This window comes from Arctopsyche grandis, chromosome 3, assembly GCF_051622035.1.
Source record: "Arctopsyche grandis isolate Sample6627 chromosome 3, ASM5162203v2, whole genome shotgun sequence".
NCBI classification, from domain to species: domain Eukaryota; kingdom Metazoa; phylum Arthropoda; class Insecta; order Trichoptera; family Hydropsychidae; genus Arctopsyche; species Arctopsyche grandis.
In genome coordinates this window covers 24,778,289-24,794,797 of record NC_135357.1, presented here as the reverse complement: position 1 = coordinate 24,794,797, position 16,509 = coordinate 24,778,289, and positions in this window count along the sequence as shown.

Here is a 16,509-nt window from a genome sequence, read left to right as displayed (position 1 = left end):
AATTTATGAGCACACATTTAAAATAAAAAGAATGATCGCAATGTTGATCATTTGTAGGATTATAATATTTTAAATTTCCTAAGCTTTGTTTATGTACTTATGTTTTACAAATTCAATATGTCTGAAAATAACATGAGCATATAATATGTATTATATGTATGTACATGTGTGGAGTCTAAACAACATCGATATTTGGAAATTGCTGCTTTGAAAACTTCTATTCAAAGGAAAAATTTCACATAGACTCTCAAAGGCCGAACGCATCGATAAATTCGTCTCATTTATTAATTTCTTGGCGAGGAAAAGTTTTAAATTATTTTTTTTAAATTACTTACGTGAATAAATTGATTGGTTCGTATTTAAATTAAACAATTTAATTATATTACTTATTTACTAAGGTTTGAAATAAAGAAAGTCATATAAGGATTCAGTTCACAATTGAACGAATCCAAATAAGACTCCAAGTGTATATTAAAATACTATCCAGATGTCAAATTCGCACGTTAATAAAATGAATAAATCTCTTGGTTCTTTCTTGTGAAAGTCTAGTGATAGACGTGTGCAGAATAAAATAAAAATCAAGAGGGGAAAACTGAGAGGTGGAAATACAAAGGTTGCCATCGGCAGTTGGGGGGGAATGAAAAAGAAAAACTTCGTCGAGGAAAAGAAAAAAGGGAAAAATAAGAACATAGCGATGTGAGCTGTCAAAAGAGCGTTTTATGAGATAATTTTTTTGGCGTGACTAGAACGAATCTTATTTTCACATTAATACACAGATTACTCACTATATTTACACAATTATTCTATTATGTCGTTTTAAAATAAAATGCTAACGATAATTACTAATTACACAAAAAAAAAAAAAGAAAAAAAACCAGTTTTGCCTCCAACAATGCAGTTTTATTTGTTTTGAAAGCCTATACTTCCATTGTAAATGCTTTCAGCTGATAATGTCAAACTCTGGGTGTGGCGATATTCACGAGGCAAGAAAGATGGTTTGAATTGTTATGTAATAAAAATTTAATACACATTTTCACAACGAAATGCTTACATTATTTTACAAAGCGATACGATAGTGGCCATTGGACTTTAACGGAATTATGTATGTACATATAATATCTATGTATATCATACCTATGTATATCATAGATCGATTCATCGGTCATAAATATCGTAATAGCTTAATACAAACACGTTTTTATAATGTCGGGCTGTTGATTTATGAATAGAAAATAATGTTGTTTCAATGAACGATCGATTCTACCGTGAAAAATTACACTTCTTTGTATTTTCGAAAGGGTAGGTATAAAACTTTTACACAAATATTATATGAATTTACTATTAACATACATATGTATATACTATGTACTACCTACTACATTAATCAAATTCATAAATATGTATATGTAGAAAATTGATATACTTATATTCGTGCCGTTTTTATAATATCAATAGATTGTTTAAAGATGACTTAACGACCTTTTATAAAAATAATTACATACATACATACATGCATGTATGTGTGTATGTACATACATGTATAATTTCGGTTCGTTTTCGTCGATCTTGATATACAAATAGAAATTACATTAATTTTGTATGTACAGAGCTGCAAAATCCAAGCCCGGCTAATCTGGTTTATACAATTCAATTATTCACGACCTAATCCGACACTACTTAATCAACATTCCGTATAAAATAGGCCCGTGTTAATATTTAACTCATCCCGTTGCCTAAATGATACAAATTTCGACGCGCTTGAAATTCCTGGAAATTTTTCATTTCATGTATAACAATTAGGCATAACAAATCGCGCTCGGGTGAGTAGAAGGATTAAAAAACCGAAAATAAATCATTTTGATCATATCTTGGCAGTAACGTATATCAAAATCTATACGAATATTTTTAGAATTTGATAATTTATGATCGCTACTAGCGATCATTCAGATTAGAAAAGGAAAAGTGGATAGTGATAAATTTTCAGCAAACTTTACAAACCGAAGTAATTTACACGGAAAAACTTTCTATCGAAAGCCGCATAAGACAAATCGAAAAGAATTCTATTCGCAAAGTTAATTTTACTTTAAATGAGAATTTTGATCGACCGATAATTACTTTAAAATTCGATAAGCTTTTTCATTACATTTGCAGATTAAAGCAGCTGCTTCTCGGACGATTCCCAAAGCCTAGCGTTTGGAACGGCACCTTTAAGTTAACTTTGCTTATTTAAATTATTCGCTGATAATTCGCGAGCAGATATATATACATACATAGGTATGTAATATAATGGAAACGAGACGAACAAAAGCAAAACAGCAAAACAAAGAACGGCCTCTGCATTACGAGGCGTAACTTGTTTAATAATATCGCATTTCGCCAGCCGCGCGCTAAGGGTTAATTGAAGGAGCACTAAATATGTGAAATAATTAGTAAACCTGTGACGGTGAATACTCGTCCCACTAGATAAGGGAAAATTATGCAACATACTACTCGCTTATTCTACATTATTCAACTACGGTGTAATGAGACTATGAATAGTGTGTATAAACGGTGAGATAAAACATTTTACTCTCTATTATTTTGTTTGTACATATATACATACATACATACGAATGTTTATTGTGAACTACAGCTATAAACCACTGTTTTAGTAAGTGTTGCTCTGACCAAAAAATTCACCAACTTAATTTACTTATTTTGTATGTATGTATTAATGATAAACTAAGATGTATGTACCTATGATGTAGTACATACATATGTACATATATCACGCAAAACCATAATTTTCTATATCATCGTAAAAAAATAAAATGTAATATACGTAGATATCAATTTGAATTGTGTCATAAAAACAGCAATAAAAAGGACAGACGATATTAATTGGAAGTATCGATTTGTATTTGCGTGTGAAATAATGTGTGTACACCTACACAGAGTTATTTTATCGGTACTTTTACATACATATTATATTATAGGTTTTTCATTCCAAATTGACCCTTTTTCATATCAAATCGACTCTCCTTCATTTCAAATTGACATTTAAAGGGGTCAATTTGAAATGAAAAGCAGGGTCAATTTTGGAATGAAAAACCTGTATAATATTATTAATTTTCAATTCAGGTTTTCAATATGTTCCTATGAAATTGTTAAATAACTTGACCCACATGCTAAAAACATTTTTACCTAAAAAGTTTACGTGCGTATATGTACATATGTATATAATAGATGCTAATAAGATTTGTTGGATATATGAGGGAAATTTTCATATGTACGTGCAAACTTTTTCGGTATATTTTCAGTATATGAAATTTATGGCTCAATGAGGGACAGAAGTTTATTTTTAGTTTTCGAGAAAGTTTCAACCTATAAATTACTAATACTTTTATTTAGTTACGAAAAAGTGTATATTATAAATTCGTTTATAATTATACTTACGTACATACTTGACGTACGCATATTTAACTTTTAATTAATTTCCTAATATCTGTTCCAAGCATACTCAAATGAGCCACTTAATTTCCAGCTGAAAATTATTATGTCATCGTCAGGGGAATTTATTATCATACAAGCTTAGCATTAAGTATATATACATATATGTATATGTATATCGACTTATATAAAATTATTGAAAAAAATATATTAAAGAAGAAATTGATATTTCATGAAATAATATTTAATTGTAAATGTAGACTATTAAGAACAACGATTCTAGAAAAATATTTAATTTGAAATTTCAAAGAAAAAATCCCATTAACCAATTTCTTAAGGCCAGGATACGTTTTCGTCAAAATAGTTCAGAAAAAAATAACGTATTTACGAAGAAAATAGGAAAAAGCCAGGAAAATGCCTTTAAACGAGACCAACTAATTCGAACGATAAATCTTCTATGAAAGCAACTTTACTCGTCGTTCTTCTTCCATTTTGTTCTCGAATTTTTTTTCAAAGGTCAGGTTTTTTTCTATCCTTCGGATGATGAGGACACTTGGCAAATTCTTTTGACCCACTTATCCGTATGGTTCATGTGTTATAAATTATCAGTTGGTACAATTTAATAACTGTGACAAGGCTCGCGCTAGCATTTCTATGAAGTTTAACAGCTTTCGCATATCTACATACATACATATATACGTAAGCATACACATAGATATATACATAGCTCAGTATTAGTTAAAAGTTTAAATGGGAGATAGCTTAGCATTTCAAAGTGATGATAATATGTCGACGTTGAAACTAGATCCATGCTCGGAATTTAATTTACAGTTTCGCTTTGTGGACGTGATCACATATAAATATATGTATAATACAGAAGAATGTACACATCATATAATTCCCATGGTGTGAATACATTTTTCATAAGCGAACTTTCAAAGCCGTACACACGAATACAATGCCTGTCATTTTTTCCATTATGTTCGTTGGGAAAATCGGCGTTTGTCACAAAAATGGCGCCATTAGCGAATCCCGAGAGATTTGACGCCTACCATTAATTATGATCATTTTTTATTCTCACTAGCTTTATCTGTTGTCGGTGAAAATCTCGGTCAAATTCAGTATAATTTTCCAAAATGACCATTTTCAATAAGTCGTTTAAATTTCATAGAAATATGTATGTTCTATTTGAAAAATACTGTTTTTCTTATTTTTGATCCTACTCAGCATTTTAGATTAAATCGCTCTATGTATGTATGTGCATTTAATATTGTTTGTATTTAGGTATATTTTTATATACTAAATTCTGTTCACGTACAACGGTGTCCGCATTATCTCCTGAATATTTCGTATATGTACACAAAAGCCGTTGAAGATTATGACTATCGATAGAGATAGCAATACGTGACTAGAAAACAAAAACCCGATCATTGAATGGCGTAAACTTTCAATTCAACTTTCAATTAATTCAAATAATTTTGTCATATTTTGAAACATACATTAAATCCTTCAAAGCGAGTCGGCCGAGATATTAAGTTTTCTTTTCTCGAAAATCTTTTTAATCTGATGATTACCGCCAAAAACTCTACAATGTATAAATCTTAGATAAGACCGGAAGGATAAAAAATGTCAAAGAGACTTCTTTCAAAACTTACATTATTTCAATAAAAGGTGTCCGTCCACCTTTACAAATCTGAGTATACATTTTTCATACTTTGATAAATACTGACACTCGATTAAAATTCAATTGCAATCGCAATTAAATTGTGATATTTAAGGCATCGCGGGTCGTAGGTTCGATCCCACGATCTGAAATTAATTTCATTTTTCAAACATCGTTAAAATATAAATTAATTTCAATTAAAAATATACATTTAATTGTTTAATATGAAAAAAAATGTTAAAAACCTCGCTAAATAAAATTATTATAATTACGTATTTTTATATGGCGAAAACGAAAAATTCAATTAATGTTTAAAAGAAGGCCATTTTAAGAATCGACTTTTGGCTTCGTGGTTGAGACCGTTGATCTCAGGTATACCTAGAAGAGGATATTTAGAGGTCACTGGTTCGATACCGCGGCAAAGTCTCGACGAATGAATTTATACAAAGTCTAAGCTTTTTATCGATGCATATATTATGGTCGGCTAGCGTTAGAACATACACACACACAAATTACCGTCCTTATATATATATATATATATATATATATATATATATATATATATATATATATATATATATATATATATATATATATATATAATAATAATAAAGAGACATCTTACATACATTTTATATAAGAAATCGGATTTAAAACAGTTCAATATTCATGTAAAAATCATGTGTGCGAGGAAAATAATAAGCTTCGAAAAAATAAAGAGGGAGATAGAGGGTAACGTTGATGTCAAGATGAAGTGCCATTAGCATTTTTATTAAAAAACATGTGCCGGAGTCAGAGGACTTGAGGTGGCTACGTTATTTTTCGGTCCATCGAATTCAATAGACGTTCATGTATGTACATATATACCCTATTTGGCGACATACATAAATAAACGTACATTATATGTATATGGTCACTAAGGTGTGGTTAAATAGTCAAATTAACACCGAACACAAAGTATCACAAATGCCTTCATTTTGACTCTTGATTCAGTTTCTTTCTTTTTTTGTTCGTCATCGAAAGGGAGGCTGTGTCGAAGTGCGCTGATGTATATCTGTGACCGATTGTTTTCCAGGCCACTCGGGATATTCTTCTGTTCGCACAGACTAAAACCCCGAGTGGTTCTTTCCTCTTGATCTTCAAGGGAGGACCGCTTTGTTGGAGAAAATGAATGGACGACGCTGTTTCCATTCAGACGATTTCTTTTTCTAGCGTTTTACTCGGTATATATCGACTATTGTCTCGGGAGACGCAGCTTCCGACTTGATGAGGGGGAGGAAAAAAAGGTTGTTTTTCGATACAACCTACCACAATGCTCCTTAGCAATACGATTATATTATTTTATTTCCAACCAGTATTATATTATTTCTTTCCTCCATTTATGTATATACATGTACATACATACGCGTAAGCAAAATTTATCGGTTTGTTTGGACCAGAATTTTTAAAATAAAATTTATTTTATAGTTTGCGCTATATTGCTTTCTTTCAGCATTATCTCTTTTAAAAGAGGAGTCGCTTTGAAATTTAAATGTCGTCAATTCAATTATATGCTAATGACATACACACACACACGTGCATTCATCACAATATACATATACTTTCAATTCCTTTTAAGATTCATTCATATGTATACTCAATCGAATTTAAATCCATGAAACGGAAAGAAGGTCAGAGTACTTCGTTAACCCGAAATTCAAATGGATCTCTGACTTAAACGTATAACATCGGGTGGATTCCCGATTTCTCATGTAAAGTTAATCCATTAAAGTGCAGGCACGACAGTTTTACCAATATCACAATATGTTCTTCTTATAATAAATTCACGACTAATATTTTCACAATCGATTCAATATATTACCTTTATATACATACATATGTACATACATCAAATATATGTTAATTTTATTATAACTTTAATAGCCGAATATTTAAATTTATGATACAAATTAAACATACATATGTACATATGTATGTATTTAAGTTCATAATATATAATGCACGTATATTTATATTAAATAATAACGTAAAAATGGTTGGATATTAGAAATAGTCTTTAATTAAGCACTTTAAAATTGGTATATAAGCTAGATATGAATCTATTACCCAAATATTTTGATAATCATATAGATAGGAATAAAGATATATGTACATATTTATATAAACTAGAAATAGGATTAAATTAACTATAGGTAGAGTTAAGAAAGCAAAAACTGCAGGAGGTGTTTGCCACAGAGGTTTCAAATATACAATGCCCTTCCTGAGATCATTAGAGGTGCTAGTAACATTGGTGCTTTCTTGAGGGGATACCTTAATGGTTAATGGATACCTCTGTGGAAGATGACGTAATTATATATGTAAGTTTAATAAAATGGTATGTTTGGAATATATTGTATTATTTTAGGGTTACTAATTATAGTTTTGTTGATTTTGTTAACTATGTTATATTATAGTTGTTAGGTTTAGTTTTAAATTGTTAATTGTGAAATAATTCATTAGCAATTTGCTATTTAATAATAAATAAAATGTTACTTTCAAATTATCTTAAGTCGTTTTACATATAAATTGATTTGAAAAACATTGTTTGTAAAAATTACATATGTACACACATACATTGGTATGTATGTATATCGATAATTATCCGTAAGAAGTACATGCATACATACATATTTTAAACATATGTACATTTGTATGAATGTACATACGTACATATATGTTTCAATTTCAAACTTCCAATTTATTCAAATTTGTCAATAAAAAAGGATTGGAAGTGTAACATCGATCATGTGTCACATACACGCGCATTTAAAGCGATGTTTACATCAGCTTAAATGTCAAATTAAAGGCTCAGTATTTTTTTTTATCGAAATTTATAACATAAAAAATATACATGCACATGCATGTATATACATATGTACATCCTTATACATATGCTATACATTACATACAAATACATACATACAAATGTTTTATACATTATGTATATAGTCATTATTTTTAAGGGCTCAATTAGTTTTCTCTTTTTAATAAATTAATATCATTGAGTGCGTATTTAAAATGTTATAAAACAACACATTTCGTTTCATCTAATATATAATTTCGAAAGAGACTTTGTATGTAAGTATGTTTGTAAATATGTTTGTAAGTATTTTTGGTTGGGATCTTCGTAAACAAAACAAAGTTTCTATGACGAAGATTTGATATTCTTTTTGTTCGATTCAAATAAATTTAATAAAAAAACAAATGAATATTTACTATTAGATTCGCCATGTTTAAGCTGTTTATATTACAAATACTAAGCGAAGCCGGGTAAAACAACTAGTATATTATATTATTAAGATGTAAATAAGAATGCCTTTAGTAAGAATTAACGACATTAATTTTGTACCCTTAGATTTATATGTATTAATAATTTTGTCACGGTTATAGCCAGGGATCGGCGGACAAGTTTATTTTGCCCACAAAAAATTGTTCACTATTTTCAATTACTATTTTTATTACCTTTTTCTTTATTCTCTTGTTTTGTAAGACGATCTCTGTTATAACATTTTACTACATACATATAATTAATCATTAACCATTTGATATTTTGAACGATTTCTAATAGTTTATTATGAAAACAACGACGAAATCAGAAACCACACAAATGTTCACATATGAAAACGCAATTAACTAAATAAATTCAAATTTAAATACACTATATATTTTGATAAAAGGCTTTTATGCGTGACATAAAATGTGGCTGCAATCCTTCGATGCGTTTTTATAAGAAGATAAAACGTATAGATTCTGGTGCCCCTTTCGCAGAGTGGGTACCAAACCACCTGACCCGACATTGTAGATCTTAAACGCTTTATTCAGTTTGCGGCGGGCCCGGGGAGTAGTAAGTGTTGAGTGAGGGAGGGATTGAAGGGGCGGCTGAGTACATACAGTGGGAGGGATGAGACGCCACCCCCATCCCCTTGGGCCAATCGATATATTGCTCGGGTGCGCGCAACAGTTGACGCATTCACCGACCACAGACCTTACATGGGACGTGGACCTTACACGGTTCCTTTCAACAACCCCTCCCCCTTATCTAGGTCGTACATTGTACAAAAGTCGAATATGGTCGTTTTATCAAATGTTATATTAAAAGAAACCTTTCACGTCAATAGGTTTTGACTGAAATTTGTACTTTGCGCCACTTTATCAGAATGAAAGGGAGGGGGGGGGGGGGTGAGTTTGATTGGTTGCAACCTGTTTAATACAGTTTCAATATCTATGCATGTATATCTATTTACTCGGACAGTTGTAAGTACTTTCATTTGTAAGCCAGACAGAAAACAAGTACGGGCCCGATTTCAGTCCACGTGTTGTATGTAGTTCGGGAATTGATTTAAGCCATAACGCATACATATTATGTAACTGTTATAACTGCATATTATATAACTCGTACTATACACACACACACACATATATATATATATATATATATATATATATATATATATATATATATCATATATGTATATATATATATATATATATATATATATATATATATATATATATATATATATATATATATATATATATATATATATATATATATATATGTATATATATATATATATATATATATATATATATATATATATATATATATATATATCATATATGTAGGTTCACATGAGTGGAAGACAAAAACAAAAGATTTTTTTTTCAAAAAAATTTATTAAATTTTAAATTATTAATTCCGTTGATCCGAATTGCGATATTTTACCGAGTGCACAATTATGTACACACAGGCCACTCGTTTTATATACATACGTGTGTGTGTATTTCTGTACATTATGCACTTATGTATGTACGTCCATACACACGTGTCTGACCTTACTAAACATGTACATATTTGACAAAATTTCACATCGATATTACAGTTTTGTTTTATTCAGTAGATACTCCGAATTCTAGCTAAAAACTTCTAGATTTATATTGGTTTTTTGCTTATCTATCACTAAATTTTTTAAAACAGATATATAACTTCATCGATACGAAATGAAGGTAATTCCAAATGAATTTTGATTAGTATGTACATACATATGTATATAAAAAATATAGATAAATACGAGCGATCAGTATTATATAATATAATTATACATACATTGTAGTTAGGATTTGCATACAATTTCGAGCTTTAATTGAATATTTCAACAGTATTTAAATTTTCTCTGTCCAAGAGATCTATTAATCTTGTTTATCAACAATAACCACGCCTGTTTGAAATGTCCCTTTTGATAATTTTAATGAATTTTCCCTTCCAAAGCGCGTCGCCTCAGAGAAAGCCTGCCGCAAAATCATCTGGCAGGACAAAGTTTTTTTGAAGTGAGGTTTATCCGTGAAAAGTTTTCCATTTTCAAATCTTCGGAATAATCGGAAATATATACACCGATACATATGTATGTATCTACTAATCTAGCTACAACATCCTCAATTTAAAGCTTTAGTCTGATTGTCTAAAATATTCAACGCATGTTTACTCACCGGGTATTTCCCAGAATACTGGAAAACAGCCAACGTAATTCCCATACCTAAGCCCGTAAAAGCCCAAAAAAACCCGGCCCATTAGCTTACTTTGCACGCTTTCAAAAATTCTAGAAAAAATAATCGAAAAGGCTTTCGACACGGTTTGGCATGATGGACTCATTCATAAGCTCCTTATTAACAAAATACCAAACTACCTAATTATCATTATCAAATCGTACCTAATTCTCATTATCAAAGCTAGTGGTTAGCGAAAATAATGAATTATCGTCTCCAAAAATAATCGCAGCTGGCATTCCGTAGGGGAGCTTGATTGGCCCACTCTTGTTGTCCAAATATATAAATGACATGCCTATTCCAAAAAACTGTCACATAGCCCTATATGCAGATGATACCGCTTGCTTCACGAGTAGCAAAAAACCAGACACTATTCTTAAAAATCTTGAATTTGAAATTAAAACAATGACTGACCACTTCACTAAGTGGAAAATTCAAATTAATCAAACCAAAACAGACGCCATATTCTTCAGTGTAAGAAAGCATAAGCCTAGTTCAGATCTGAAAATCCCCTCTGGAGAAAGTCTGAAATGGCAGTCAGTAATAAAATATTTAGTAGTAACGTTCGATAAAAGAATGAGATTGAAAGAGCGAAATGCAAGGCGATGCGGGGTATCCTCAATATATCCAATATTTAATCGCCATAGTTTATCAATCAAAATAAAATAAAATTATATCGCGCGCTAATATTACCATTATTAACCTATGCTCCACCTGTATGGAATAACGCCTCGAATATACTTACCTTTCCAAGCTCCAAGTAATTCAAAATAAACCCCTAAAAATAATTTATAATACACCCATATATACTAACTTGAAAAAACTGCATGCCATTTTTAATATTCCGTTTGTTACAGACATTACTAACAAACTAACCAGTAGATTCTATGACAGAATCACTAATAACTATACTAACACACTTGTGAAGAGTCTCGGTGATTACAACAAACTGTCTATACCCTTCAGGTATAAACATAGATTACCTAAACACAATCTGCTTTAGGTCATCGACTTTAGAGAGCTTTTAGTTAATATTATGTATTGGATGTATTATGAGCATTTATAAGAATTGTAAATAGGTTTAGAGCTATTTTTCCTATTATGCTGTACATTAACATTAGAATAATATAATACTATGATAAGAATAATATAATACTATAATAAAATGTTTAAAAATTATACCACTAGTTATAAAAAAAATTCAACGTTACCCCAACTTCATAAGCTGGGAAACAAATTTAGCCAATTTGATTTTTTTAATATTAGTAAAAATAGTTTAAAAAATTATTTGCATCATTATTTTTCTAATTTATACAAATTCAAAATTTATTTTATTTTATTTTTTTAATTAATTAATTTATTTATTCAATTAGTTTTAAAAATCATATTTTTTCTTTTCTTTTCTTATATTAATATTGTGTTTTTTTGTTTTATTGTTCTACATACATATGTATTATTTATTGGTCTATGTATTAATATCATAAATATAAAGACGGTAATCTGTGTGTGTGTGTGTTTTTCAGTTTTTTCATTTTTTTCAGTTTTTCAGTTTTTTCATTTTTTTCAATTTTTTCAGTTTTTTCATTTTTTTCATTTTTTCAGTTTTTTCATTTTTTTCATTTTTTCAGTTTTTCAGTTTTTTCATTTTTTCAGTTTTTTCATTTTTTTCATTTTTTCAGTTTTTTCATTTTTTTCATTTTTTTCATTTTTTCAGTTTTTTCATTTTTTCAGGTTTTCAGTTTCCCAGTTTTTTCAGGCCCCGGAGTGCCGGAGGCATCGGGGGCGCTGGGGGCGAAGCCCCCGGGGTGCCGAAGGCATTGGGGGCGCTGGAGGCGCCGGGGGCAAAGCCCCCGTGGTGCCAAAAGCATTGGGGGCGCTAAGGGCGCTGGAGGCGTCGGCGGCGCCGGGGGCAAAGCCCCCGGGGTGCCGAAGGCATCGGGGGCGCTGGGTGCGGTGCGGCCGCCGGAGGCGTCGACGGCGCTGGGGCCAAAGGCCCCGGAGCGACGGAAGCGCCGGGGGCGAAGGCCCCGGGGTGACGGAGGCGTCGGCGATGCACAAAATGTAATTCGTCATTCGTAATCACTTCGTAATTTGTCATTCGTAATTCGTGCATCAATTTCTTTTCGAAACCACCCGTCGAAATCAACGGGTCCAACACTAGTTGCAAAAATATACACAAAACGTGCTAACCTCACAAAACCTAACCCAACCTAACCTAACCATCACCGAAATCAATGAAATCGACATTGCAAAAATATACACAAAACGTGCTAACCTCACCAAACCTAACCCAACCTAACCTAACCATCACCGAAATCAAAGAATTCGACATGGCCATAATATCCACAAAACGTTCTTACCCCACCAAACCTAACCCAACTTAACCTAACCATCACCGCAATCAAAGAATTGGACATTGCAAACATATACACAAAACGTTCTTACCCCACCAAACCTAACCCAAACTAACCTAACCATCACCGAAATCAAAGATTTCGACATTGCCAAAATATCCACAAAACGTTCTTACCCCACCAAACCTAACCCAACCTAACCTAACCATCATCGAAATCAAAGAATTCGACATTGACAAAATATCCACAAAACGTGCTTACCTCTCCATACTTAACCCAACCTAACCTAACCATCACCGAAATCAATGAAATCGACATTGCAAAAATATCCACAAAACGTGCTTACCTTTCCATACCTAACCCATCCTAACCTAACCATCACCGAAATTAATGAATTCGAGATTGCAAAAATATACACAAAACGTGCTAACCTCACCAAACCTAACCCAACCTAAACTAATCATCACCAAAATCAATGAATTCGACATTGCAAAAATATACACAAAACGTGCTAACCTCACCAAACCTAACCCAACCTAACCTAACCATCACCGAAATCAAAGATTTCGACATTGCCAAAATATCCACAAAACGTTCTTACCCCACCAAACCTAACCCAACCTAACCTAACCATCATCGAAATCAAAGAATTCGACATAGCCAAAATATCCACAAAACGTTCTTACCCCACCAAACCTAACCCAACCTAACCTAACCATCACCGAAATCAAAGAATTCGACATTGCCAAAATATCCACAAAACGTTCTTACCCCACCAAACCTAACCCAACCTAACCTAACCATCATCGAAATCAAAGAATTCGACATAGCCAAAATATCCACAAAACGTTCTTACCCCACCAAACCTAACCCAACCTAACCTAACCATCACCGAAATCAAAGAATTCGACATTGCCAAAATATCCACAAAACGTTCTTACCCCACCAAACCTAACCCAAACTAACCTAACCATCACCGAAATCAAAGATTTCGACATTGCCAAAATATCCACAAAACGTTCTTACCCCACCAAACCTAACCCAACCTAACCTTACCATCACCGAAATCAAAGAATTGGACATTGCAAACATATACACAAAAAGTGCTTACCTCACCAAACCTAACCCAACCTAAACTAATTATCACCGAAATCAAAGAATTGGACATTGCAAAAATATTCACAAAACCTGCTAACTTCACGAAACCTAACCCAACCTAACCTAACCGAAATCAAAGAATTGTATATTGCAGAAAAATACACAAAACGTGCTCACCTCCCCAAACCTAACCCAACCTAATCTAACCATCACCGAAATCAAAGAATTCGACATTGCCAAAATATACACTAAACGTTCTTACCCCACCAAACCTAACCCAACCTAACTTAACCATCAACGAAATCAATGAAATCGACATTGCAAAAATATCCACAAAACGTGCTTACCTCTCCATACCTAACCCAATCTAACCTAACCATCACCGAAATCAATGAATTCGACATTGCAAAAATATCCACAAAACGAACTTACCTCTCCATACCTAACCCAAACTAACCTAACCGTCACCGAAATCAATGAATTCGACATTGCAAAAATATACACAAAACGTGCTTACTTCACCAAACCTAACCCAACCTAAACTAACTATCACCAAAATCAATGAATTCGACATTACGAAAATATCCACAAAACGTTCTTACCCATCAAACCTAGCCTTACCAAACCTAACCATCACCGAAATCAAAGAATTCGACATTGCCAAAATATCCACAAAACGTGCTTACCTCTCCATACCTAACCCAATCTAACCTAACCATCACCGAAATCAATGAATTCGACATTGCAAAAATATCCACAAAACGTGCTTACCTCTCCATACCTAACCCAATCTAACCTAACCATCACCGAAATACATGAATTCGACATTGCAAAAATATACACAAAACGTGCTAACCTCACGAAACCTAACCCAACCTAACCTAACCATCACCGAAATCAAAGAATTCGACATGGCCAAAATATCCACAAAACGTTCTTACCCCACCAAACCTAACCCAAACTAAACTAAACAACACCGAAATCAAAGATTTTGACATTGCCAAAATATCCACAAAACGTTCTTACCCCACCAAACCTAACCCAACCTAACCTAACCATCACCGAATTCAAAGAATTCGACATTGCCAAAATATTCACAAATCCTGCTTACTTCACGAAACCTAACCCAACCTTACCTTACCATAACCGAAATCAATGAATTCGACATTGCAAAAATATACACAAAACGTGCGCACTTCAAAAAACCTAACCCAACCTAACCTAACAATCACCGAAATCAAATAATTGGACATTGCAAAAATATACACAAAACGTGCTTACTTCACGAAATCTAACCCAACCTAACCTAACCATCACCGAAATCAAAGAATTCGACATTGCCAAAATATCCACAAAACGTTCTTACCCCACCAAACCTAACCCAACCTAACCTAACAATCACCGAAATCAAATAATGGGACATTGCAAAAATATACACAAAACGTGCTTACTTCACGAAATCTAACCCAACCTAACCTAACCATCACCGAAGTCAAAAAAATCGACATTGCCAAAATATCCACAAAACGTGCTTACCTCACCATACATAACCCAACCTAACCTAAAAAACACCGAAATCAAAGATTTCGACATTGCCAAAATATCCAAAAAACGATTTTACCCTACCAAACTTACCCAACCTAACCTCACCATCATCGAAATCAGTGAATTCGACATTGCAAAAATATACACAAAACGTGCTAACCTCACCAAACCTAGCCCAACCTAACCTAACCATCACCGAAATCAAAGAATTCGACATGGCCAAAATATCCACAAAACGATTTTACCCCACCAAACCTAGCCCAACCTAACCTAACCATCATCGAAATCAAAGAATTCGACAATGCCAAAATATCCACAAAACGTGCTTACCTATCCATACCTAACCCAATCTAACCTAACCATCACCAAAATCAATAAATTCGACATTGCAAAAATATCCAAAAAAGGGGTTACCTCACCATACCTAACCCAACCTAACCTAACCATCACCGAAATCAATGAATTCGACATTGCAAAAATATACACAAAACGTGCTAACCTCACCAAACCTAACCCAACCTAACCTAACCATCACCGAAATCAAAGAATTCGACATGGCCAAATAATCCACAAAACGTTCTTACCCCACCAAACCTAACCCAACCTAACCTAAACAACACCGAATTCAAAGATTTTGACATTGCCAAAATATCCACAAAACGTTCTTACCCCACCAAACCTAACCCAACCTAACCTAACCATCACCGAAATCAAAGAATTCGACATTGCCAAAATATCCACTAAACGTGCTAACCTCACCAAACCTAACCCAACCTAACCTTACCATCACCGAAATCAATGAATTGGACATTGCAAAAATATTCACAAAACCTGCTT